General features: G+C 43.5%; 1 protein-coding gene across 5 annotated transcripts in view; it reads left to right on the top strand.

Moving 5' to 3' along the window:
• The window catches only part of raraa (retinoic acid receptor, alpha a), a 199472-nt gene that overhangs the window by 20643 nt on the left and 154430 nt on the right, over window positions 1-24399 (top strand). For 3 of the 5 annotated variants that reach the window (XM_034708566.1, XM_034708570.1, XM_034708563.1), the window contains exon 2: window positions 5516-5585. The gene's annotated coding sequence lies outside the window, so the exon portion shown is untranslated. Of the gene's footprint in view, window positions 1-5515; window positions 5586-5879; window positions 5938-14089; window positions 14168-24399 lie in introns of all 5 variants that reach the window. The other 2 variants (XM_034708565.1, XM_034708564.1) reach the window with 2 other exon arrangements.

Below are 24399 nucleotides of genomic sequence, written 5' to 3'. Positions count from 1 at the left end.
ACAGCACACACACGCTGAGTATCAATGCTGGATGTGGGTTCTGTTCAGCTTTTTCAGGCAGTGGAAAAAATCGCAGAGGAGCTTTTGTTCTTTTCAAAATCCACCTGATAATGTCGGTGGCTGGCTCCTTGCGTGAGCTGGTTGGATTTAAAAGACAAAAAAGAAAAGAAAAAAAAACAGTCTCAAGTGCCCAGCCCAGCGATACACACTTTATACACCCAACACAGTGGCCCAGATTCTCTGCAATCCCCCAGAGAAACAGCTCCTCTTTTGGAGCCTTTAGGAGTGGATGGTGAATGTCACTTTCAAGGGGATACCCTGAGAGTTGAAGAGTGCAGCACAGGTAGGAAAACAATGCATTTCAAACGCAATAATGGCTTCAGCTTGATGCCAAGTTTTCTGGGTTCACAGATAGGCCTTTACCCCTTCTTCCCCCCTTCCTACTGAAACGTTCCACATGAGACTGATTGAGCCATTTGCTATTGCTAAGCTGCGTGAAGAGTGCTACTTTTTATAACCAAAGAATACAGCTAAATCAAGCCCTGACAAATCTACTTTCTCCATGTCCGCATATTGAGGGTTAAGGGATTAGACTCTAATTTTAGTGCCACTTATCACTTCTGCTGCTTTTAAGAATTAGTTCCAAATAACAAAAAAGTGTGAAAAATGTGGAAGGGGTTCTGGGGGTTGGATGGGAGGGCATTGTTGGGGAAGCAGGGCTGTTAAAAAGAGATTGTGTGGTGGCAGCGAGGGCCTGTGCAAGACAGTTCAAATTTACATACAAATCCCCAGAAAAAAAAAAAACAGTACTTTGGCAGTTAGGCTGACTGTAATTGTAAAAAAGAAATGTTTTAGGAACATTTTTATCACCACGGCTTATATAACAATGTCTCAAGTGGCTTCATGAGATCATAAAGCCTGATGCAGTTTTCAAATCACAGACACCATTAAAATTTTAACACAAACTTTTTTTATATCACTTTTTCTTCTCCTACTCTTTTTCTAAAAACTGTAAGTTTACAAACTTTGTGATTGAAGCTTATGTTGATAAAAAATCAGACAGAAAGTTACTGTGCTTTTATTCTGAAGGACCTAGTTAAGATTTGACGTACTGTAAGTGAGCTGTAAATAAATACAGTCTAAACAGAATCTCTCTGTGGACCTTTCCTGATGTCACAACACCCTGATAGTTCAGACCTTTCCATCTTGCATGCATTTGGTTACTGTGACACGTCATCAATAGTAAACAACCATCAATACTACACTGGAGGCAGTTGCATTTGAAACAATGGAGGATGCAGCGTTGGTGTGCATTCAGCACTTTTGAATAGCCGTCAGCTCATTGATTCTCCCTCATGGTCGGCATCAATACCTCTCGGCCTTGTCTTTCTGGTTGTGACAGCGGAGGGCAAATGTATGTTAAAAAACTTGCCATTCATTTGAGATGGGAGGAGGGAGTCCCATAAAGAACCCACCATGGTGGTTTCCACTCACATTTGCTCCTGTCTGAGAGGATGGCTTTTCATTGCAGGCAGTGTTTGGGTGTGATTATGTAATCCATCAGGGTATTACCATAAAGGGGAGGGGGAGGGGGAGGGTTGGGGTGTCATGGGGTTGGAAGGTAATAGCGGTGCTACTGATGATCATCGTCTAGCAACTGCCAGAGGGCAGGAATGTTTTGTGCCGCGATGAGTCCGACAGGTGGCTAGGAGACGCTAATTGATTAATGATCAGGGTGATATATGAGCCCCCGCGGCCAGCCCAAACATAAAGGCTCGGAGCAACGATGTCACCCTAAATCATTTCCAACCAGGCCCGTAAACCCAAAACAGTTCCCTTATTAGCATATGAAAGACCAATCAGAAGGGAGACTGTGCTTTCCGAGGCCTTTGTGAACCATCCATTGTCCACATCCTGAGTGTGAATTAACAGCTAGCATTTAATGCCAGATGAATAATGACATCAAAGATGCTTTTATGATTAAGGGTCACTCAGCACTAATGAATGATTAACATCAACACGATCTAAGCCTTTAATATGGTTTGAATTTTAACCCCTTGTTCTGTCGTTGAGTAGCTTTGACAAAAGCAACACTCACCTAGATGATTATACACAAGAAGTACAACTGCCTCCTGCTTTGTATTCTCCTACAGAACATGAAAAATTGTTATAGAGTCAAAGTTGGATGGATGTGTTTTCAGCGTGTGTTAGAGTAACTATAATTCCTTAAAGCAAGAGGTGAGATAATTTACATCTTTCTTTACATGGGTTTCTTTCCTCTGTACATCATGGAGCCGACATATTTTCCATTCAAGCAGTGTCAGATTCTTCTTGAGTGATTGAACATCATTGGAATTCACCTGCCCCAAGATGATCGTATTTTTCACTGTTCCCTATAACACTGTCATTGCCAGCGGATTAGACTTCCTCTCCCTCTCTGCTTCTCTCTCACTCTCTCTCCAGTTATTTACCATTCCACAGGGGGCCTTGCGTGACCCTCTTCATTGTTTTGTTTGGATGACTCTGAAGGACAATGGCAGTCTGGAGCCTTGGCCCGGCGCTCAGCGTGTGTGAATCTGCATCTTTCCATTGGGAGTGCTGTCCTCCGATGTCAAGAGAGGTTATGTGATCTATGTGTGACTGAAGGGGGGTTTCCACCGCTGAGAGTCAAAGCCTCATGGAGAGGGGTTTATATTGTGTGAGTGCGTGTGTGTGTGAGCATGCACGTGGGCGGAGGAATTTTATAGAACCAAGCGAGTTAAAACAACACATTGTGTCTGTTTTAATGTGAGCTCATGACTCTCGCCGCAGGGCAGCCACTTTCAAGTAGGCTTGCGTTTGGAGCCTGCTGGTCGGAGCCACAATCGTTTTTTACACATTAGCATTGAGCTGCTGTGCTGCTGTCGCACTAAAGACGTGATTTCCCAGAGTTCACGAATGTTTATTTGAGGGTTTGACCCCCTCTAATTAAACATGTTTTGACCTTGAGCACCTGAAACACTCAAATCCCAGTCCAAGGTGTTGATTCTGGGCCAAACATGGAGGATCGGGCGACCCCTCTTGAATTTGTTCCATGTTCTCCTCTTGGTGAGACTGTGGGTCCCTGAGCAATCCTGGCCATCTAGTTGTGGTAAATTGCGTTCCAGTTTAAAAGCAGATGGACTTGTCTGGCACGGCTCCAACAGTGAGAGCTCCTCTTTCTTTTTATAAATGTGTGTATGTGTGTGTGAGAAAGGTGAGTGTCTGCAGTTAGCTGCGTTCGCCCATCAGCAAGGATAATGACGTGATTACCCCAGGCTACTCCTGTCCACTCTTATCAGTGTTTACGTTCTAGGCCCGCACATGCATGCCTACACACACTTCTACACACACACTCACGTACACGGACATGTGCATAAACTCTTGTCCTCATTTCATCCTGCCCGGCCTCTTATCTAAATTAGGCTGTTCTTGGTCTACTGGACCAATAAAAACACACCATTAAGGGACCATTCAGATCCACAAACAGGAAGTGAGGGTGTGTTATACAACAGGAAGTGAATAGAGAAGTCATTCAAGGCCAAGGCTTGAGCCAGCTGATTGGCTGAATGTCAGGTTTGAATAGATACTAGAGGGAGCAGCACATCTGGACAAGCGTAACAAGCATTATCTCATTACGAAGATCTTACTGTAGATGGTTATGCTACACACTGTGTTGATTTGAGTTGTTACATGCAAACCAATGCACCAGAGCCATGCTTTGACTTAAATTAGTTATGTTGTGATGTAAAGAACACTCACTTCGAAGGTTACTTTGTACACTTCATCAATTCCTTAAGGCAAAGTATTTTAAACAAATACAGGTGTATTATTTAATTGGTGTAAATGGCCCAGAACGTATTACAAACCCAAGAATACTTGAACCACTCAAGGAAATATTGACTCACTGTTTAGTTTTCTAACCTTGGCAAACCCACACTGCTACATCTGGTGACACTTTAATTAACATCCATTCATGCCAGTGTAAACAAGAGCCCGTATGTCTGTGTATGTTACAGTATTCAGTTTAAAGTCACTGTCGTCTTTGGACTTTATTAAAGAGATGTTCATTTAAATCCATGGTAGGTTTTGAGGTTGTGTTGGATTGGTTTTTAAAGTGTTCTATATAAAGATGTATCACTGTATATTTTGGCCTCTGCATTTTTTGTTAAATGCACTACTGATAAAATGAAACTAGCCTTTGTCTTAAAGGTAAATGGGTTATTTTTGGAAAATGCTATATTTATTTCGGAGCAATCTTCAGTAGCTTGTGCTAAAATATTAGTGTGAAATTCATTTAACGCTCGTAAAATGGCACCACGGTCACTTGGGCCTGCAGGGCGGGTATTTTCCTTTTTCTGTGCTGAAATCATGTCGACTAAAGAGCACCCATTAGCATGGCTGTCAGGATGGATCTTTCCAGATTTAACTTACTGCCTTCTTTGGTGACTGAGACAAAAAACTTTAGTACACCCAATGACAAGTGTACAGAGAAGTTAAAGAAGCACAAACAGAGCACAGTTTATAAAGCTGATCCACTCTGTCCTGTATCAGAGGGTTACATTAAATGGGAACTTGGATATTTAGAAAAGAGATGGTCTCTGTTTTTTCATCAAAAAAGAAATATAAGACAGGAAGAAAAGCTGCTGTTCAGTGCTTCTGACACAAACCAATTTTCTATTCAAATATTATTGACCATGATTGGGCAGTTTGGCTTTTCTGTCGAATCCATGAAATCCAACAAAGTGGCTTTTAACATTTGAAAACCACCATCCTGTAATTTTCATCCAGTTCTTTTTATTAAAAAAATACAGTTACGCAAAACTTTTTCCATGATTTCTCCTGCAAAGGTGGCTTTCACAGAGATCAGAAGTGCCATGTGACTCTTTCAAACTTTATCTGTATTCAAACAGAGTAATGAACTCTTCTGATATTCAAGCGGCATGCAAAAACAAAATGTCATTGTTCACGCACTCGCTCCAAACCAGTGTTGCTGGATCCATGTCTGCAGCAGCCATTCATCCGTACAGCATAATCCAAGCCGTCTTTCTCTGAAGAGATGACACGCCTCTTTAGATTTGTCTCCGTCTTGGCAATGAAGGCGCCTCTGTGTCCCTATTTGTGCATCGGGCTGAGGGGATTTCTAGGCCGCCACCTGATTCACATTGCAGTAATTGAGTTGTGGCCATAAGCACTACTGTGCCCGCCGATGGCCTCAGGTAATTCGCACACCACAAAAGCACTGTTTTACTCCATTTTTCACATGATGTCTGGGGCACGAATGCAGGGAGCAAGAAAGTCCAATCTATCTGGGAAGGGCGGGGAGATTACAGGCAGTATGAGAGGTGAGGAAGGAAAAAGAGTGTAAGAGTTTTTCGTGTAGGGAAGCAGTTCTGTGCCAGGGAGACTAGGGAGTCAGTGAGTCTGCAGCACGTGGATAAGGCCCACAAAGCTGTTGGTTTCAAATATCTCTTTCTTTTTTTCCCTCTCTCCTCAGAGCTTAGGAGCTGCAATCGATTCAAGGGGAGATTTCCTCCGCCAAGGACAGGCAGATTGACGTTTTTGGGGTAAGCCCGAATTTGTCGCTCCTGTCAAATCTGTGTAATTGGACTTCCCTGCACTCCTCACTGTGGGTACCAAACACCATCTTGCTCTCTGTACAGTGGCATTGTTCCATGTCATGTGACCGCCATGTTGGTTTAGTGGTTGTACTGAATGTGCAGCTCGTGATTCTTTTGTCTGCGTAGCCCTTATGTCATATCTTCTGCTTTTCCCTGTTGCTGTAAAGGTCACTGTTTATGCAGCTAAAGTACTTTCAAATGTTGAATCATTTTTACACACACACTGTGTACTGCTTACAGGAGGTACCCTGTTTTGTGGCCTGCATGCCGCCAGTGGTAGGATCAAGACTAATCCAGGGTATGTTGCATCAGAGTTGGAGCTGGCTGCAGGGAGATTTGCTCTATCATGTTCAACTGTGACAAAGACCAAACAAAAACAGCCATTCAGCTGGTTTGAAGGACTTTAATCATTGTTCTGTGACAAAAGACTGATTTATTGTTTGTAATTTTTCATCTTTCATCCTTATTATTCTTTCCTTTCCCTTAATTCTACTCCTGTTTTTCAAGCCAGATTCTTCCTGCACTAATGATTGACAGGAAAGAGCCTGAAAAGTTGGTCCATTCCCCTCTGCAAATCAAATTCCCTGCCAGGACTGTGGCTTAGTTTGTCCAATTTGGCCTCCTTCTGCCTGTGTATAAATGTTTGTTTTTTCTTTGCTGTCCTGCTCTGTCATGTCTCGTCCTGTCTGTCCCTTCCTCGCCCAGGGGAAAGGTGATCCCTTCACAGAGACGACAAACACCTTCCCCCCCATACCAGCCGAGCAAAAGCAAACAGACAGGAATGTGTACAGCGATGCCAGCCAATACCCAAAAGAATGCAGACTCCCTCTACGAATCAGCTCCTTCATTGGATGCCCACACCAGAGAGGGTGTGTGTTTATGTGCAGAAATGCTCTCACACACCCACACAGGCTATCCATGTGTTGTAACTTGGGATGACAAGTGTTCTGGCAGACACTGCCCTGTTAGTAACAAGTTTGGCACAGGGCTGGCCTGATGGACAAGACTAAAGCTGGCACTTTGGTCTTACTCAGAGTCAACCCTTGTGTCCCTCTGTCTTCTTTTGTCTTTTCACACCTTTTGATTTGTTTGTTTTAAGGGAGGTTTATCCCACTGGTTTGCCTTAGCTTTCTGGAGGTCAGTACATTTAGCAAAGAAGCCAGAGAACATGTCAAAATCAAAGTGGGTCAGTTTCTGGATCAGTTTGGCTCTCTTTTATAAGAGTGCATGAAACAATATTCACCTCATCTGTTCATGATGAAAGGTCACACTTTTTGGAAATCATATAATTGTTCCATTAGCTGCTTCATTTGCTGTTTTATTTTGTGCACTGGCAGAGGGTACATGCAGGCCTCACATGCAGTCATTTTCCACTTTCTCTCCCTCTCTTTCACTCCAAGTTAGCAGCTTTGGGGTTTTCATCTCCACATAAAGCGGTATTTAACCCCCCCTTTCCCGTCATAATTCAGCTCCACTCTCATACACGGGCTGGGAAGCGGCCCCGGCAGCTGATGTGGAACACATGCCTTTAATGATTCACACTCTGTGTGCGGTAGGTCGTTGGTGGCTGCCGAGCCGCTGCCTCTCCCTCCGTCTAGAGTGGGACTCCCTTGTTTCTTTTCACTGTTTTGTTTCTAACACCACTCAACACATGGAAACTTGAGGGGAGTCGAAAGATGTTGTTTATGGATACATGCAACTCTTTGATGGCACTTCTTATTTCCCCCTGAGGCTGGTCAGAATGGAACATCAGTTTGGATGCCTTTAATATTTAGCAAGAATTGCAACAGCAGCTTTTGTTTTGTTGCAGCGTCTTTTATTAGATTCTTAATGTGAAATTAAAACCACTGACTTTGTGTAGCTCAGAGTAGAAGCACTGTGTATTTGAAAGAATCTGGGGCATGGATAGGTATCAAAAACAGGACTTGTTATGATTCAGTATATATTGGGATATATTCAGGGCTGGACTGGGAAAAAAAATTGGCCCTGGCATTTTTGGCCCAGACTGGCCCCTCACAATCATTCAAACACAGCACAGCAGCAACAGCAGCAACAGCAGCCCCCTAAATAGACTTACTCAAGGCTACTATTACCCCTTTGCTGAGATGTAAGAACCACTGACACATGTACTTACTTACTCCTTGGTGACCAAAAGTTGCTGAAGAGGACCCAATACCTATACTTAAGTAGAAGTATGTAAGAGGTAAGAACAAACTAAAATTCATCATCATCTTGTATTTGATAAATTTTAAATGTACAATATTATGTAAGCCAAGTACACAGTGTAGTGTAGCTTACACGGGGAGTCCACAGGATGCGTGTGCGCCGCGTTACGGCTGCAACACGGCTTGCGCCCTGGTCCACAGGATGCATGTTGGGAGCGGAGTGCCAGCTCAGAGCAGCCAGGATCAGCTGGGTACAGCATAGAGAGAACCACATACAAACAACAGGTCACAGAGCCTTTCTGTGGTTGAATATCTGCTCATTTGGAGAGTATTGTATGTAAATTTTGGTTTTTGCAGGTTTAGATGAGTTTAATAATAATAATTCTGCTCTACTTTGTTGTCCTGTTACCTTCTGACACAGTTATCATCTTAAAGTCCTGTTGTAGTCGACCTGGATCACATATATGTGGCTGTTTCTAGCTTAATTTCTGATCTATACGATCTTTAAACGGTCAGGAGTCAGTATATGATGTTTTATTTTGAGATTGGCGGATGTTGCATGCAATCCTCATGCCTGACTTCCTGTCCAGGTCGTTCTTGACGCATGCTGGGCACGGGCTCCATCGAAAATAGACTTGAAGCGTATCTCTGGCGGAGCGGTAAGGGGGCTTGCCCTGTGGACCCGAAAGCATTGACTAGAATGGGAACGTGTGGACCCGAGGCTTTAGTTAATTTGGACAAATACTGTTAGCAAAAAAAAGGTCACTAAACTTAATCTGAATATTCACATTTAATACTACTTTGTTTTTATTTCAGCTAAAACTAAGAGGTAATTATGCACTTTTTGCTCTATTTCATTCGTCTGACAGCTCCACTATTTATAACCAGCACATCCTTAAACATCTACAGCAGTAAAAAGCTATAAAAATATTATTGTAGCAGTAATAGAAATACTTAAAATCACTGACAGGCACCATTTACTGCAGCATCACCTCAGGAACTTTGACTGATTTGATACTAAATTGGACTAACTCATTTGAACATTAGGATACTGTGCGGCAACAACTTCCTCCCCATCAGCAGAATAGCAGAAGTGAGCAGCAAATTATAGCCATGCGGAATGGATTTAAGTTTTCATTTGTGAACGTTCCCTTCGCTCACAATGAAAAAAAGAAAAGCTGCACAAGACAGCCCGAATCTGCTCCAAACAAATGCAGCCACTGCCTTTCCCCCTTGTGCCGTCAGCCACTTAGTCACTGGTTTACTTTTCATTGTGTGCATAAACGGGTGTTACAGTCAAAGAGCAGCGAGATGTGCCAGCACGTGACGAGAAGTGGGCGCTGTCCTATCCCGCCATCCAAGCTGACACGAATGGCTTCCTGTTTTTTTGGGCTTTCACTCGAGTCTCCCCTCCAACCCGAGCCTTCATCTTTCCACACACGCTTCCATCTTTTGTTCTTCCTCTTTTTTTCTCTCTATCTCTTCCTCTGTCTCACCATCCTGGGTCTCACGCCCCCTTTGTGTGGCCTTGTCTGACCTCTACTTCCTCACACACAAGCACGCACATCTCTCTCTCCTGCCACACACTCACTGGACATCATCGCATGTGTGGTATGAAGACAAACAGCTATATATCCTTGCAATAACTGCAAGTAAGCAGCACAGATTCAAACTTACGGGTGGCCAAAGCACTCCAGATACAGACTTGCGCACTTGCTGACCTTGCTTGGTTAAACGGCTGCTTATACTCAGTAGATGACTCATGAAGTAGTGTGGATCTGCCAGGCTGAGGCATTGTATTCATTTGCAAAAATTGATGCTGTCATTGTTTCTCTGGCAGCAATGGACCGAGTTGTTGTTTGTGTGTTGTTTGGGCTCAGAATGTTTTGCTCTTTCACATTAGCGGGAGAGTAATTTCAATTTAGCTCTTTTCCCACAAGTGCTTGACTTACTGCCCATGAGTTTACCAAACCAGTTTACTGTGTTTTTATGTGGTGGTGCTCCGTTTTTACAATACCCATAATCCAGGGCATAACAAAGTGCCTCTCGTAAAGCATTGCTTTAATGAAACTATGCCTTTGTGCTGTTTTATGTATTGTGTTTTGAGTAAATTGGTGTTAATCTGTTTGGGCACATAAATTAAGCTTTCTGTTTGAACTTTTTTTTATGAAGTTTGGTGCTCTCACAGAACAACGGAGTCAGAGCTGGGAGTACGGAGTGTGTGTGAGACCTCCCTGGATAGCTACAAAGCACCACCCGATACTGTACGCAGAAAACCCCAGCCTCTCTAGGCGAGAGGGCGTAGCTTACAGTGCTGAGCAGTCTGCAGTTCCTCTTTGGGGCGCCTCCTGACAGGAACTTGGCAGCAAGGAAACATAAACAAATTCCCTGTGGTGGGCTGGCAGGCTGGGCGGCGCGGTTCCCCTCTGTTACCGTACATGCACAGCACAGCACAGCTTGGCTAAAGCTAGCCTGTGCTGTTCACTAACCACAGGTAAATAGATTTTAAAGGGACAGGTGTCCTCTCTGTACCTGCTGCCTGTTTTCCTTGTAGTGCACACAGATGCATATACGCTGACATATTTGCTTCCCTCTGTTGTTGTTTCAGACTGACAATACTGTGTGTTCCCTCTGGTGCACTGACTTCTTGTAGGTTTCCAACAACGCCATGCAAACTGTGCCTGGGGGAGGTAAACTGCTGCAAGGGGTCCCACATTGGTTGTTTGTGCTAAGGTTGCAGAAAGCGGTGACAGCCATGATGATGTAACGATGATGGAGGTTAGGGAGACAGGAGGGAGGCCTCTCAATCCAGTGTGGCAAAGAGAGGGAGAGAGAAGGTGTGGTGGGCCAGGAGTACACACACACACACACACACACACACACACACACACACACACACACACACACACACACACACCAAGGTTATTATAGTTTTGCTTTGTGTCATTAGTTTTTATTTTTATTTTTATTTTAGTTTTAATTAGTTTTTAAAGCGGGTTTGCTAGTTTAGTTTTTGTTTTTTAAAAATGCTTAGTTTTAGTTCAGTTTTTTTTTAGTTTTTTATTTGAACTTATATTTTTTGGGGCTTTAACACCTTTATTTTATAGAGGAGAGGATAGTGGATAGTGTAGGAAACTGGGAGAGAGTGGAAGAATGACATGCTGGAAAGCAGGCTGGACTCGAACCCAGGACACCCACTTTATTGGGAGCGCAACTTAAATTTAGTTTAGTTTTTATTAGTTTCAGTATTAGTTTTAGTATGAAAAAAGCATTGTGTAATAAAAACTCAAAACTTCATACCATTTTGAAAAATGTACTCACCTTGGACAGATGAACAACCATCCACATACAACAATAAAATGTGTCACTCAGTGTTATATTGTACAAAAAAATGGTCACAGCAACAGTACATAAAACATATAATACTGAGTTTATGTATGAGGTAGATTGACAAAGACGAAAACTAACGAAATTTTCTTTATAATTTTAGTTTATTTTAGTTAGTTTTGTAAACTCACAACACAGTTACAGTTAGTTATCGTTTCTTGTAAGCCTCGTTCTTATTTTATTTCAGTTAACAGAAATTTTTTTTTACCTTTCATTTTCTTTATTTCGTTAGTTTTCATTAACGATAATAACCTTCACACACACACACACACACACACACACACACACACACACACACACACACACACACACACACACACACACACACACACACACACACACACATACGCACATGCTCACACAGACGGGCAGAATTCCCACAACCAAAACATACCCATACGTACATGCTCATGCACACATGCTTATTTTCCTTACAGTAAATGTGCACACAGAGACCCACATGCCTGCTGTTTTCTCTGTCTCTCTCGCCACTCTCTCCCTCGCTCTGCAAACACAGTGGTGTATTGTGCAGCCTGACCTGGGCCTTGTCCAACGGCAAAGAGAACCCAGATTGCTGAAACAGAGGGCCCACTGCTCACGGCCGGCCAGCCTGTAGTTGTTATAGCCTGCTACAGCCTTCCAAACCAATGGGGACTGTTAGCTGAGCCCAGACACTATGTGTGTGTGTGTGTGTGTGTGTGTGTGTGTGTGTGTGTGTGTGTGTGTGTGTGTGTGTGTGTGTGTGTGTGTGTGTGTGTGTGTGTGTGTGTGTGTGTGTGTGTGCGCACACGTTCTTTTGATCAGCCACAGAAGGATTTTTTGGACTGCACTTGCAGGAGCCAACATGGCACCTCAGTGCAATTTCATAAGCACTGGTAAAGGCATTTGCCTGACTTTTAATAGTCCTCCGTCTCCGCAACAACATCATCCAAACGCACTATTTTCAACCATCGTTTTTTTTAATGGTGGTGCTAGAAGAGATTGGCTGCAGAAAAGAGGGCGATGGCGAGAAGGAGGAGGAGACCCTTCTCCTGCTCCAGTCCCGATGAGAGAAATTAAATGAGGCGAATAGTGGATCTCGTTTTAACTTCTATCTTTTTTTTCCTGGAGTGGTGATAGATGCAAGAGCCAGCTTGCAGTCCGCCTCATTGGTTTCAGTCGCCTGCCTGACTGCCTCAACTTTGTGTGTACTTCCATAAGATCTACACCTGTGAGAATCTGGTACGTTTACAAAGTATGCAGCTTAACTGGCAAGATGTTCTAAGTTTAGATATACGAGTATGAAACTTTGGAGATATTGATTAAGAGTTGTGGGTGTAAACAGATTTATTTCAAACTGACACATTTGTATAACAAATCCTAATCTGATTACAGGTCACTTGTAGCTGAAGCGCTAATGCTTTCTTAAGTTACATGAACTTGGCGATTCCCAGGTAATTTCAGCCATGCAAATTTCACTGAACCACAAGTAAACCATAAAACAAAATTAGCCAAGATGCCTGAAAATCGTAAGAACTGGGAGTCGTAAAGGAGTGTGTCACCACCAGACATTTTGAGAAAAAAACAATGCTGTCATTTCCCCAACTGTGTGTGTGTGTGTGTGTGTGTGCATTTGTGTGAGAGAGACAAAGAATAGAACAGTCAGTGCTGTCTCAGTCTGCAGCTGAGGAGCAGAGGATGAGGAGGGGAAGGTAGAAAATCTTCTTCAGGTGACACTGCAGAGCAATGAGGATGAAGACAAGGAGAGAGAGCGAGAGAGAGAGGGAGGGAGGAGGAAAATAGAGAAGTTGGCACTAAAAGTTATTTAGAGAGACAGAGGATGCTGTGAATGAGAGATTGAGAGAGGAAGACAAGTACAAGCACTCCTAGTGTGGCAGCAACTCTCCCGGGATGCCAATAGATTGTGTGTGTGTGTGTGTGTGTGCGTGTGCGTGTGCGTGTGCGTACGTATGCGAGCGAGTGTGTGTGCGTGTGTGCGCATGTGCGTGGTACCTGGCATTTTTCATTCAACTTGATGTAAGGCCCTTTTTAATACACATTCATGTTCACTTGTCCGTTGAGCTTTTAAGTGTATTCGTGGTACAGCTCACGTGAAGTAAAACCACCCTCCAATGAGGTAAATGAGACAGCATCAGGACTCCCCCCCCCCCCCCACACACACACACACACAAACACAAACACACACACACACACACACACACACACACACACACACACACACACACACACACACACACACACACACACACACACACTCATACAGATACACCTCCTTTCCAAGGTCCCACTGGGCACATCTCTGTAATGGCCCCCTATCGATCCTGAGGCCTCCTTGTCCACACTCAATGCCCATCGATCGGCACCTTGCAAAGAGTCTCAGAGGGCTGCTTCACATCCTGTGGCTCGCTGTGCTGTGGAAAGTGTAAGTGTGTGTCTCTCTGTGTGTGTGTGTGTGTGTGTGTGTAAAACGGAGCTTGTTTATATTTTAAGAAAAGAAACCTGTAGCTGCGCTCTCATTAAACCACAAATGAGGTCTAAAACCTCGCAGCATAAAGACATAAACACCAGACATAAAAAGACTCTCTCAGCCACTCTGCAGTGTCCCTCAAGAGAGACAAGTCAGAAGAAGAAAAAGACTCCCTCGCCTCCCATGTCAGAAAAAAAGCCTGATTAATCAGTCAAACCACATGAAAACTTTGCTTGTTATTGTTGCTGCTTGATTTATTGAAGGCCTGGATCTGGGTCAAGCACTCCCTCCTCCCTTCTCTCTCCCTCTCTCTTCTCCCTTCCTTCATTCCTCCCCTCTCTTGCCTTATTTTTCCCTCTCTACCTAAATAAGCTCCCACCCCCCACATCTCTTCCCTTTGTCTCTCATCTGGTTTTCTGTTTTTGTTAAAGGACACTTGATTAATGGTGCCACAGACAAAGCCCTGCAGTCTGCTCTCAGCCCGGGCCTCGGATAGGGCTCCTCTCAAGGTAAACCAAAACACATGTGCACTGGACAGCCACTGGGAACCCCTGAGGAGAGAGAGAGAGGAGGGGAAAGAGAGAAGAAATTAACAGAAGTAGTCACTGATGTATTATATACAGTGATATAGGGTCCTTCCTGCACTGGAAAATGTGCAGCAAAAGGAAAGTAGGAGTTGTGTAGAACATGCTCAGGGTGTGGCCTTTAACACTAGTGGAGATTCAGCTGCGACACGCTGGCCTCTGCAGCACTACACCGTAAAGAGATCTTTCTTCTTCTGAGCTCTTGCTGTGTGATTGCACATGTTTACTGATTTTGATGCAGCTAAGAGACACTTCACCCACCTGAGTGCTGTTTCCTGGCTGCAGGCTCCTCACGAATGAGTGCAGTGCCATTGAGAGTCTTGTAGAGGAGAATTGCCTTATTAAATGATAAAGGCACATATTACTCCTGTGACTGCATTGACAGCTTTATCGTCAATTGTCTCCATAATGGCAGGCCTTGATGCTCATGTCATACTTTACCGTTATACACCTCCATGTTTCTGTGTGTACTGTATTCAGTGCTGACATGGGCTAATTGGTTGTGCTTGCAGCATAGAAGGTAACATGTCTTCTCGAGAATTATCACGTAAAGATATAATGGTTAATTATAATCATGGGCTCAGTTATATGACATTACACTGTTCTACTTAGCCTTTCACTTTCACTCAATTTTGAGGCGGATGACACAATGCAACAATAAGCACTTATAGAGTATTGATTATGATGTTGAATGTGTTGTACAGGAGGAGATTATAGATGAGGAATTTTCCTTGTAAGAGGTTCTGCTCTTACAGTCAGACAGTCCAGGCCTTCACTTGCTGTACCTGTGATTGTTACTGAGGAAATAGCAGTGTCTGTTGTATTTGCAACAAAAGCAGCAATGTTCCAAGGCTTTATTTTCTGTAGCTGTATTCAAAATATGCACAAAACTCCTGAAAACTTGTTGAAATTGGAAGGTGGCATGTGTGAACGCAAACAGCCAAAACTTTTGCCAGACTTTATCTGAACTTTTTCCTTCCAACCCCCTGGTACATTCTCCTGTGCAGACAAGAAAAAGCGGCAAGAAGCAGGATGAATAGCACATCCGAGGTTGAAGAGGGAGAATCATTTTCATGATGCAAACCGCAAAGATGTCTGCATACCTGTCTGTCTGTATTCATTGATTTAAATGCAAGAACTGTCATCATAGCATGGGTCTCGTTTGCTTCATCCCACTTACGGCCAAATTCCACCGATCTGTGTTTGGTCCATCTCCGATCCGTCACGTACCCTTGATCTGATAGGTTTCTATTCTAGTCGATGTGTAAACTCCAAGCGGCAACTGGTCTAAAAATATGAGCCCAATGTGAAAGTGCTAAAAACTGCAGTTCATTGAGGATCCGCTTGAGGCTGGCTCCGTAAGTACTGGCAACCACATACACACCAATTCAAAAAAGACGATCTTCACAGCAGAAATAAACATGTTTACAGCCTGGTACAAAAGACAAGTGTAGTGTGGATAGCTCATTTCTTGATTGGCCCACACTGTAGGGGGGTGAATTTTTTCTAACGCTGCAATTTTGAAGATATTGAGATTACGAGTCTTCCAATGAGAAGCACAGCTGACTTGATTGACAGGCGGGAACACTGTAGCTGTTGGCTAGGAGGCTCAAAGCCCGCCTCTTTGCGTCACAATCGCTCCACAGCAGCAATATGGCTGCCGCCGCCGATTGGCCTCAAAACAGCTCTTCGGAAACAGATGGGTGATGTCACGGATACTAGGTCCATATTTTATAGTCTATGGTTAACTCCCACTGGATCCGCTCCGTTCCGTTCCGGTTGCGTCTCTGATCCAGCAGGTCAGAGTCTTCCGGATCAGATACGCAAGACTTCTATTTTTGCTGGATGCCACAGCTAGAAATAAATCTCAAGAGAGAAGATTGAGTAGGACAGGACGTCAGGGTCCAAAACAACATTTAAACATCTGGTTAATTTTCAGAATAAAACACTGATTGCTTTTCACTTAACTACGACAACAAACCATCGTAATGAGTGGAGCCAGGCCTGAAGTCAACAGATCAGAGGTTTTTAGAGGACGATAAAGACAACATGGATAAGGAGAGGAGTTTGATATTCATTAACGCAGTAATTACCGCGGGAAAACCTCAGTCACATGACTCAAGCTCCCCGGCGGTCCTGCTCTGTGCTCCGTTCTGAAAACGCAACTGGTGGGTTGGCTGGACTGCAGCAGATCAGAGACGGACCGGACACGGATCTGGTGGAAGTCCCAGATTAATGTTTTACACTGTGGCTCCTGCCGCAAACTTTTAATTTCATGTCCTGCCTCCCAGGACTAACCCCCTGTCCGAAAGGGAAGACTTCACCCTGTGAGGGAAATATGTGAAAGTGCAGCTTTGCAAAATTTCAGGGCCTGTGCTCCCAAAAATATTGAGAAATTTTCCAGAGTGTGAAAAGGCTTGTGTAACACAAACATTCACTGTGAGCTACTGGCAGAACAACTCCAATACATGCCGTTTATTGGCTAAGTGAGCTGTTTATTTTGTGCTGTTACTTCTAGTTGATTCTCTCTCTCTACAAACACTGTTCGAGATCAGCCCTGGCACACGTCTTTAACAGAACCTCTGGTTGCTTGGAACACTGATTGGTCAATCCACAAGGCACCAGAAAGGGGCTAAATAGGCAGCTAATATTTTTCAGGGATTACATATAACAAGAAGACTTTGAGTATTGTATATATTACCAAAGATTTTCTGTTTAGACACTTTATAAATGTATATATATATATATATATATCAGAGCTAACACCGGACACGAAAGCCACATTGGAAGGATTTCACCTGCTGTGGGTGGACAGGATACAGGAGAGCAAGACTGAACACACTGGTGAAGAAGGCCAGCTCAGTGCTGGACCCTGTGGAGATGGTGGCTGACGGGAGAATTATGGCCAATGTGTCCTCTCTGACGGACATTTATTTTCTATATATATTCTTGTTGGAATTCTTGTAGTGTACACAGTCTTGTTTGCTGCTGTAACTCCATGAATTTCCCCATTGTGGAATGAATAAAGGAGTACCTTATCTATCTTATCTTATCTTATCTTATAAAGTCACTCTAGTTTGAGGCTGAATTCATGATGAAAAAAGACAATAACACCAGATGGGCCAAAACTGTATAATAGTGACATAGACCTGGGGGTTGTCACATTCAATGTCAGTTTCATTGCTCAAACATGAAAAATATCTGATTATTTAGCTCTGAATTGTTTTTATGTAAGCTGCTTTAGCAATTTATATCAAACTTTCAAAACAAACTTTAAAAACTTTTGTTTTGAATGAGCTCAATGTATTTTATTATAGTAATGTTTTCGCATGATGTAACTGACAGAAATGGTGGCTTTGAAGCCGTTTTGCCAGAGGGTTGTTGAGCACTTCTGAAGTTGTTTTCACCAAGTGGAAGATACTGTCGCTGTCAAAGTCCCAACATCTCGTCACACAATGCAACATTAGTATCCAACATCTCTTAACACTTGTGCTTTGTGCCAGTTAACGATCAAAGAACAAACGTTAGATATAAAAAAAATCACCACTAGCTGCTTCATATTTTCCTGTTATAATTATTGTTTAAGAGTGAATAACAAAATCAGCTTTTTGAATCTGATTGAATTGCCTTTTTCCACATAACTTCTATTTTATTACTCAAACACCACTGCCCAACTTGCAGTATGTATGCCAAAGTAAGCATGGATCAAGTGTTGCTTTGCAGGCAGACAGATCCTTGAGCAGTCTAGCTGGTCAGCAAGGTTACCATCCAACAGCAACACCACCAGCACGTATTTTGTTTGCTAAATTGTGTCGCCCACACCCAGAGGAAGGACGGAGATCTCCTGAAGAGGTTGTAGCAGTCATCTACTACGTCACACCTAGACAATATGCACCCGCCAGCTTCCTATCCACCCCAGCTCACACAGCAAGGATGATCCTGAAGCCTTCCTCTCTGTGTATGAGGGATTAACAGTGGCATGTGGACTGCTGGAGGAGGAAGATGCAGAGATCAGCCAGGCACTGACTGTATCCCCTGGAGCAACAATCCTGTCCTCCTCCATTCTGTCCTCTGTCTTATCATTGGTCTGGATTGTTCTGTAGAGCCAAAAAAACGGGTACACAGCTCAATCTGGGGCATGAGCGAAGGTGTTTTGCATGTCAGACTGTGTCGAAGTTGAATAATTCATATTACACTAGCTAGAAAACAATACATGAAAAACTTTCTCCTGGAATTCAAATCCCTGAATGTTTGACACAGATTGGTGTGATTTCAGACGGCTGATGAGAAAATACACGGGGGACTTTTCACAATAGACAGGGGTGACTGGGACTCACTGTGAACTGGGACTGAGATTGGTGGGGGCTGCATTCCCAGCAGGCCTTCAACAGTCTAGGAGTGGAAGTGCATTTTACCTGTCAAACTCTGTAATTGAAGTATAAACTGCACTGAAATACTTGATGAAGTTTACAGACTTCAAGAAAAGGGAAAATTGCTTCTCACGCTCCAGCTCCATGTGCAATACACTTGTGGTCAAAGAGTCAGCTGAGGGCTCTGCACAGGCATTGAAACCAGCTGAGACATAAAGTGTGCAACACATTGTTTCCTCTTTTTGTGGAGCTCTTCATTATGCCATCAGGACTACACATGCCCTGCATATATGTGGTGATGAAACAACAGTAAGAGACACATTTAGACTGTAAAAATGGATGTAGCAAAAGAACATGGTCAGTATATGGAATGATATGAATAATTGTACTGTTATGAAGTTTGATAATATTGCTGGTATGATGAAAGATATCTTAAACCACTAAAACTCAGTCTTTTTAAGATAGCTTGAGTCCCACCCTTTGACAGTTTCTATTCTTTTTTATTGGATATGTCTCTCTATACTGGCTGCTAGTACAGTGTTCTGTAATGTTTATTAAGTGTGTAGTCCTGTAAGATCTCCATGCGCAGGCAGAAAACTGCTGACTAAATCTGTTTCCGAAACCACTTCCTAACGTACCACAAACTAACGTGCTAAGACTTTTTTGCAACACCCACTTCTTCATGCAACATCATTGGCTATCTTGTACTTTCACAAAATGTTGGGCTTCCCTTGGCATCTACCTGCTGAAATCTGGCCAGCTTAACCTGATTCTGTTTTTGTATCTCTTCTTAAAACATGATTTTTTTAAAAAGGCTTCTCTTCATGGCCCTTTTCCACCGGCCCGTCTTAGCCTTAGCCTTACTCGACTTGAATCTACTCTACTCGGTTTTTGTTGTGTTTCCACGGGCGCGGTACCTCGTGTCAGATACCAGTTTTTCGTACCTGCTCTGCTCTGGTTCCAAGCGAGCTGAGCCGATACTAAAAGGTGACTTTGATGGACTGCCGGCTACTGATTGGTCAGAGAATGTTGTCACTGAAGAGTCATGAGTGTGATGCCCAACAAAGGAATTGTTCATTCATACTGTTGTATGGCTTCCAAAACTCTCCTGTACTTCTCGCGCGTATTTCTTCTTGCCGCCTGCAGCCTTCTTTTGCTTTCCTCTCTCACTCAGCCTGCGACAAAAAGCCACAAACCGAGCAGCAAGTACACCATTGCCTCCGTGTCCTTCATTGTTTGTGATTGTTGTGTTTGTGTCACGTTCAAAATGACGTGAACGCAGTTTCTCAGTGAGATTAGATTTTCTTTTTTTTATTAAAAAGCACTACTTGAATATGCAGAGGACAAAATCCATAAAGATAGAAGAGGTTCAGCTCTGTTCACAGGGGGCACCATCCCCAGCTTCATGTAGGAACATGGATAACAAAAGCGGATGTCATGTTACTGGGCAAAGTTAAGTTATGGTTCGGGGCATTATCCCTTAATTGATAGACAGCTAAAGAGGAGAGGAAATGTGGGGAATAGAGAGTGGGGGAAGACATGCAGTAATGGGTCGTGGCTGGGATTGAACCAGCAACCACTGCGACGACTATAGCTTCTGTTCATGGTGGCACTCAAAGCTAGGATTGGTATACACGAAAAATGGGATTTGATTGGTTTCATAATTTGGCTCCCAAAGGCAGGGATTGGTTGGTGTTTTCCCAGGTTTACTCCGGCTGTAGATAGCGGCTTTTTTTCGCTCTTTTTTAAGAACACATTATGTATTGATTGACATCGGGACACAAAGATCATTTTAACCAGTATAACAAAAAGTGTTTCTAAATCTGACGACCAACCCCAGCTCTATCTGCTTGGCCAGAACTTTTGATGAATACAGGGATTACATACTAACAGTTCATTGTTTCCTTTTAAGGTAACCTGGGTCAGCTCTGAGCAATAAAATGTGTCACATCTTCTTTGTTGGCATCCATGTTGTTTTCACATTACTCTCACACACCTCAGGACAACTTTTTAACTCAGAAAATAAGACCATCCAATGATACCAGAATGCAGCATTAAATGCATGACCTACATTGCCTTTGAGCACAGTGTTGACAGATACCGAAGTGTGCAGTGAATCCTAAATCAACACCCAGCCTAATACTAGATTATTTTCCTAGAAAACCACAGCGCATCGCCTGTTGGTAAAGGTGACATGTCTCTTGTTGACATTGTAACCTGCTGCAGGGCCTGAGCTCTATCGTCCAAACAATCCTAGCTGTCTGCTCTGATGGAGCCAAGCGGCTCATCTTCACTTCATTAGACCGAGCGTCTGTTAATAATTCATGCAGCGCTTTCCCTGGAAGCACGACCAAAAAGCTCAGCTGTGCCTGTCTGTCCTCATTCCTCGTCACTGTACATTTTAGCCTTTTCCCATTTTAGACTCACATTTATTTACTCACTTACTCCCCACCTTGCAATGTGCACCTGCCTGGATGAGCAGATGATGCTGTAGAGCCAGAGGCAGAGAAAGAGCAGCTCCGGCATTTATTTTTATCTTTATTTTTTGTTTTTCCCTGTCATTACCTCTCTCCTCCGAAAATGATGTGTACCCAGTACAGTACCCAATGTACCGATACGTTCTCCCTCTCCCTCCCTCCTTCCCCCAGGGAGTGCCTGCTCTCTTTTTCATTGTACTCTTCTTTTGCCTATTGTTTCTCCTCTCTCTGCTCATCGTCTCTAGTTGCACTCTGGTGTCACATTTAGTTATATATGCACCCCATGTGTTTTATCCCCCCTGCACTCCTGTGTTGTGTACATTGCATAACCTCTCGCTGCTCAGCTCAGAAGTGTACCTCAGCTCCCCCCCCCCTCTCTCTTTCACTCTCCCATTCCTCTTTTTCTGACACCGCCCTCTCCATCTTCTCTTCACTTCTTTGGCAGCAATCCAGGTCATCACTCCTTTTCCTCCCCCCTCCCTCCCTCCAAACCCAAACCTTGAAAGTTGGAACAGTTGGCTCTCTTACACACACACACTCTCTCCCCCCCTCTCTCTCTCTGTTTGTCTTGTTCTGACTCCTTTCCTGCTATCGCTGTTCCACTCCTTTTCCCTTGCTCTTCCTTTACTTCCCATTCTCTCTCTCCCTCTCGCTGCCTCCTGCTCTCCACTCTCCCAGTGGTCTCATTAGGCGTGAAGAAGGCTGCCTGGTGTATGTATGTATGTGTGTGTGTGTGTGTGTGTGTGTGTGTGTGTGTGTGTCTGTGTGGGTATATGTGCGCTCTCTTTGGCAAAGTCTCACTTGACTGAGCATGCCACTTGCACTGGCGGGGGCCTGGGCTCCATTATTACCACAAAGCTGTCACAAACAGTGTATAAAGTAGCCTCCTGTTGCAGAGTTGTGGGTTGTGAACACAGGGTACTCTCTTAACAACAGGCTGCTAACGCTGGTCTGACTTCCCTGCTGTTGCTATGGTTGAAGGAATCCATGTGCACATACATAGATTTAGAGAAGACACGCATAAATGTCTGAAAGATATGCATCTGGCTGTGATTTTGCTTGCTCAAAATCACATACCAAACATCTGTCTTTTTTTACAATGACATCCCCTCTATGTGGTCCAACCTGTAGGACGTCTGATGCCCCTTTGAGTCTCTCTTTCTACTGACTGACTGACTGACTGAGTGATTATGTGTATGTGTGTGTGTGTGTGTGTGTGTGTGTGTGTGTGTGTGTGTGTGTGTGTGTGTGTGTGTGTGTGTGTGTGTGTGTGTGTGTGTGTGTGTGTGTGTGTGTGTTGTTTTGCTAGTGTCTGGTTACAGGGATAGGGGCTGTGTGCAGGAATGGGCCCCTCTGCTGCTGCCTCACTGGCAGGCTTGACCCCTCAGGTCAACGTCCATTTTACCACATGAAACCTAAATGTCAAGCACACCACCCCATGCTACAGCCATTTGTCTTTCTCTGTGGGTCAGTCTGCTCTGAAACACACACACACAGACATATGCACATAAGCACTCACCTGCTTTTACTTCAGCAGCAGGGATACCACAATGAGGATATTTTCATTTATTTCAGATGTTCTAAATTTGTCTCTAGAGCACTGCATTCATAGGGATTAAGTCAGATGGTAAAAGGATGCACCGATAATTTGGCAACCGAAAATTTTCGGCCGAAAATAGCTCAAAAGTGCATTGTCGGTTTTCGGCCGAAAGACTTTTATCACCGAAACAACACAGCCGAAACAGAATGTTGTGATGACGCAAGCAAAAACCGCGGCCAGTATGCGCCTGTCTGGATAAGGACCAACATGTCTGCACACGTTTCACTGAGAACTATTCGGATCCTCTACACCTTATCGCGACTATACTTGATCCACGTTGTAAAGATCATTACTTGGATGTGGGAATAAAGCAGCGCGCACAAGAAATGATCAAGGTCGCGATGGATGCGCAGGGGAACAGAGCACAGAAAAAAGGACTCGTCTCTCTGAACCAGATGAGGGGCATGATATATTCAATAAGATCCTTGATTTTAGTTAGGTTAGTAAACAGTCATAGCCATAAATGCAATGGTAGGGGAGACCGGGGACAGTTGTAACATTTTTGACATTTCTGTCTATAACTTTGAGCTCCTTTAACCCATTGTGTTCAAACTGCTATACAAACTAGCTTCAAGTGTCTTCTAATAAATGGCCTAGAGAATATCTGTGCAACACAAACAGAAAAATGCATGGCCTACTCCCTACTAATATTGGCATAATCATTTCTTTCAGTGTTTTGGTTTTCGGTTTTCGGCCTTGGTTTCCTCATTTTCGGTTTTCGGTTTCGGCCAATAATTTTTTTTTGGTGCATCCCTAAGTAAAACAGGTATTATTTTATTTCTATTTTAGATGTTATTTTAGTGGACAAAAGTAGCAGAGTAACTTGATTTGAGTCTGGTAGAGACATGGCTTGCATGTCATCCGAGTGAAAAAGAAGATAAAGACTATCTATACAACAAGAGGGTGTTGTTTGTCAGACTGCGTTTTCTTTCATTGACATCCAGAGGTAATGTCTTTAACCCTATTTTATCAGTCTGAATTACACAGTGCACAATCTAGGGGCTGTGGCCCTAAAGGGTTGGAGCTTTTGGCCTGGATTTCTTGGGCAGGAACCTCCCTGTGGTGAAGCAGGTTTGCAAAGAGGTAGCAGTTAGAGCTACCTTGTCTTCAGGCATAACCAAATTGGCCTCATGCCCAAAGACACATAAAGATGTCAGGAGATGGGGGAAACAAAAGCTTGCCCTCTCGCAGCCATGTGTCTCTTAAGAAAACTCTATTTAAGTGACTCAGCAAGCGTGGAAGTGGGCTGTGAACTCACCTAATGCATGCCCATCTGTACCTGGCATCCAATATCACCTTATAATTGTGTCCTTTTTTCATTAGTGTCGATAACATGTTTTGTTAAAAAATGTGTTTGGGTAGTGGGTGTGTTATCCGGACCAGAGCACACAAACTACTATGGCAGGCCTGTTGACAAGCCTGACAAACACAATAGGAGAGCACCCCTTAATGGGATGATTTCCTGACTCATTTAAACACACTTGGAACCTTTTTCTAAATTGATCAAGGATCTTAATGTTGTTGTTTCTCTTTGTAAATTCCAGAAATTCATTTCTCTCTACAAGTTTGTCAGTCCTATCGACTGGCTGACAGCATGACTGGATGCAGCTGTTGGCCAACAGTTGTTTAGCTTAAGCTTATCAGTGAGCGCACTGATTAACCTTTGGTGCTGACGGACAGACGCTTAAAGTATACTGACGATACACTGAA

This window comes from Notolabrus celidotus, chromosome 18 (assembly GCF_009762535.1).
Source record: "Notolabrus celidotus isolate fNotCel1 chromosome 18, fNotCel1.pri, whole genome shotgun sequence".
In the NCBI taxonomy this organism is placed as follows: Eukaryota; Metazoa; Chordata; class Actinopteri; order Labriformes; family Labridae; genus Notolabrus; species Notolabrus celidotus.
Note: the sequence above shows the minus strand (reverse complement) of the source record. Positions and strands in the feature narration are given on the sequence as shown.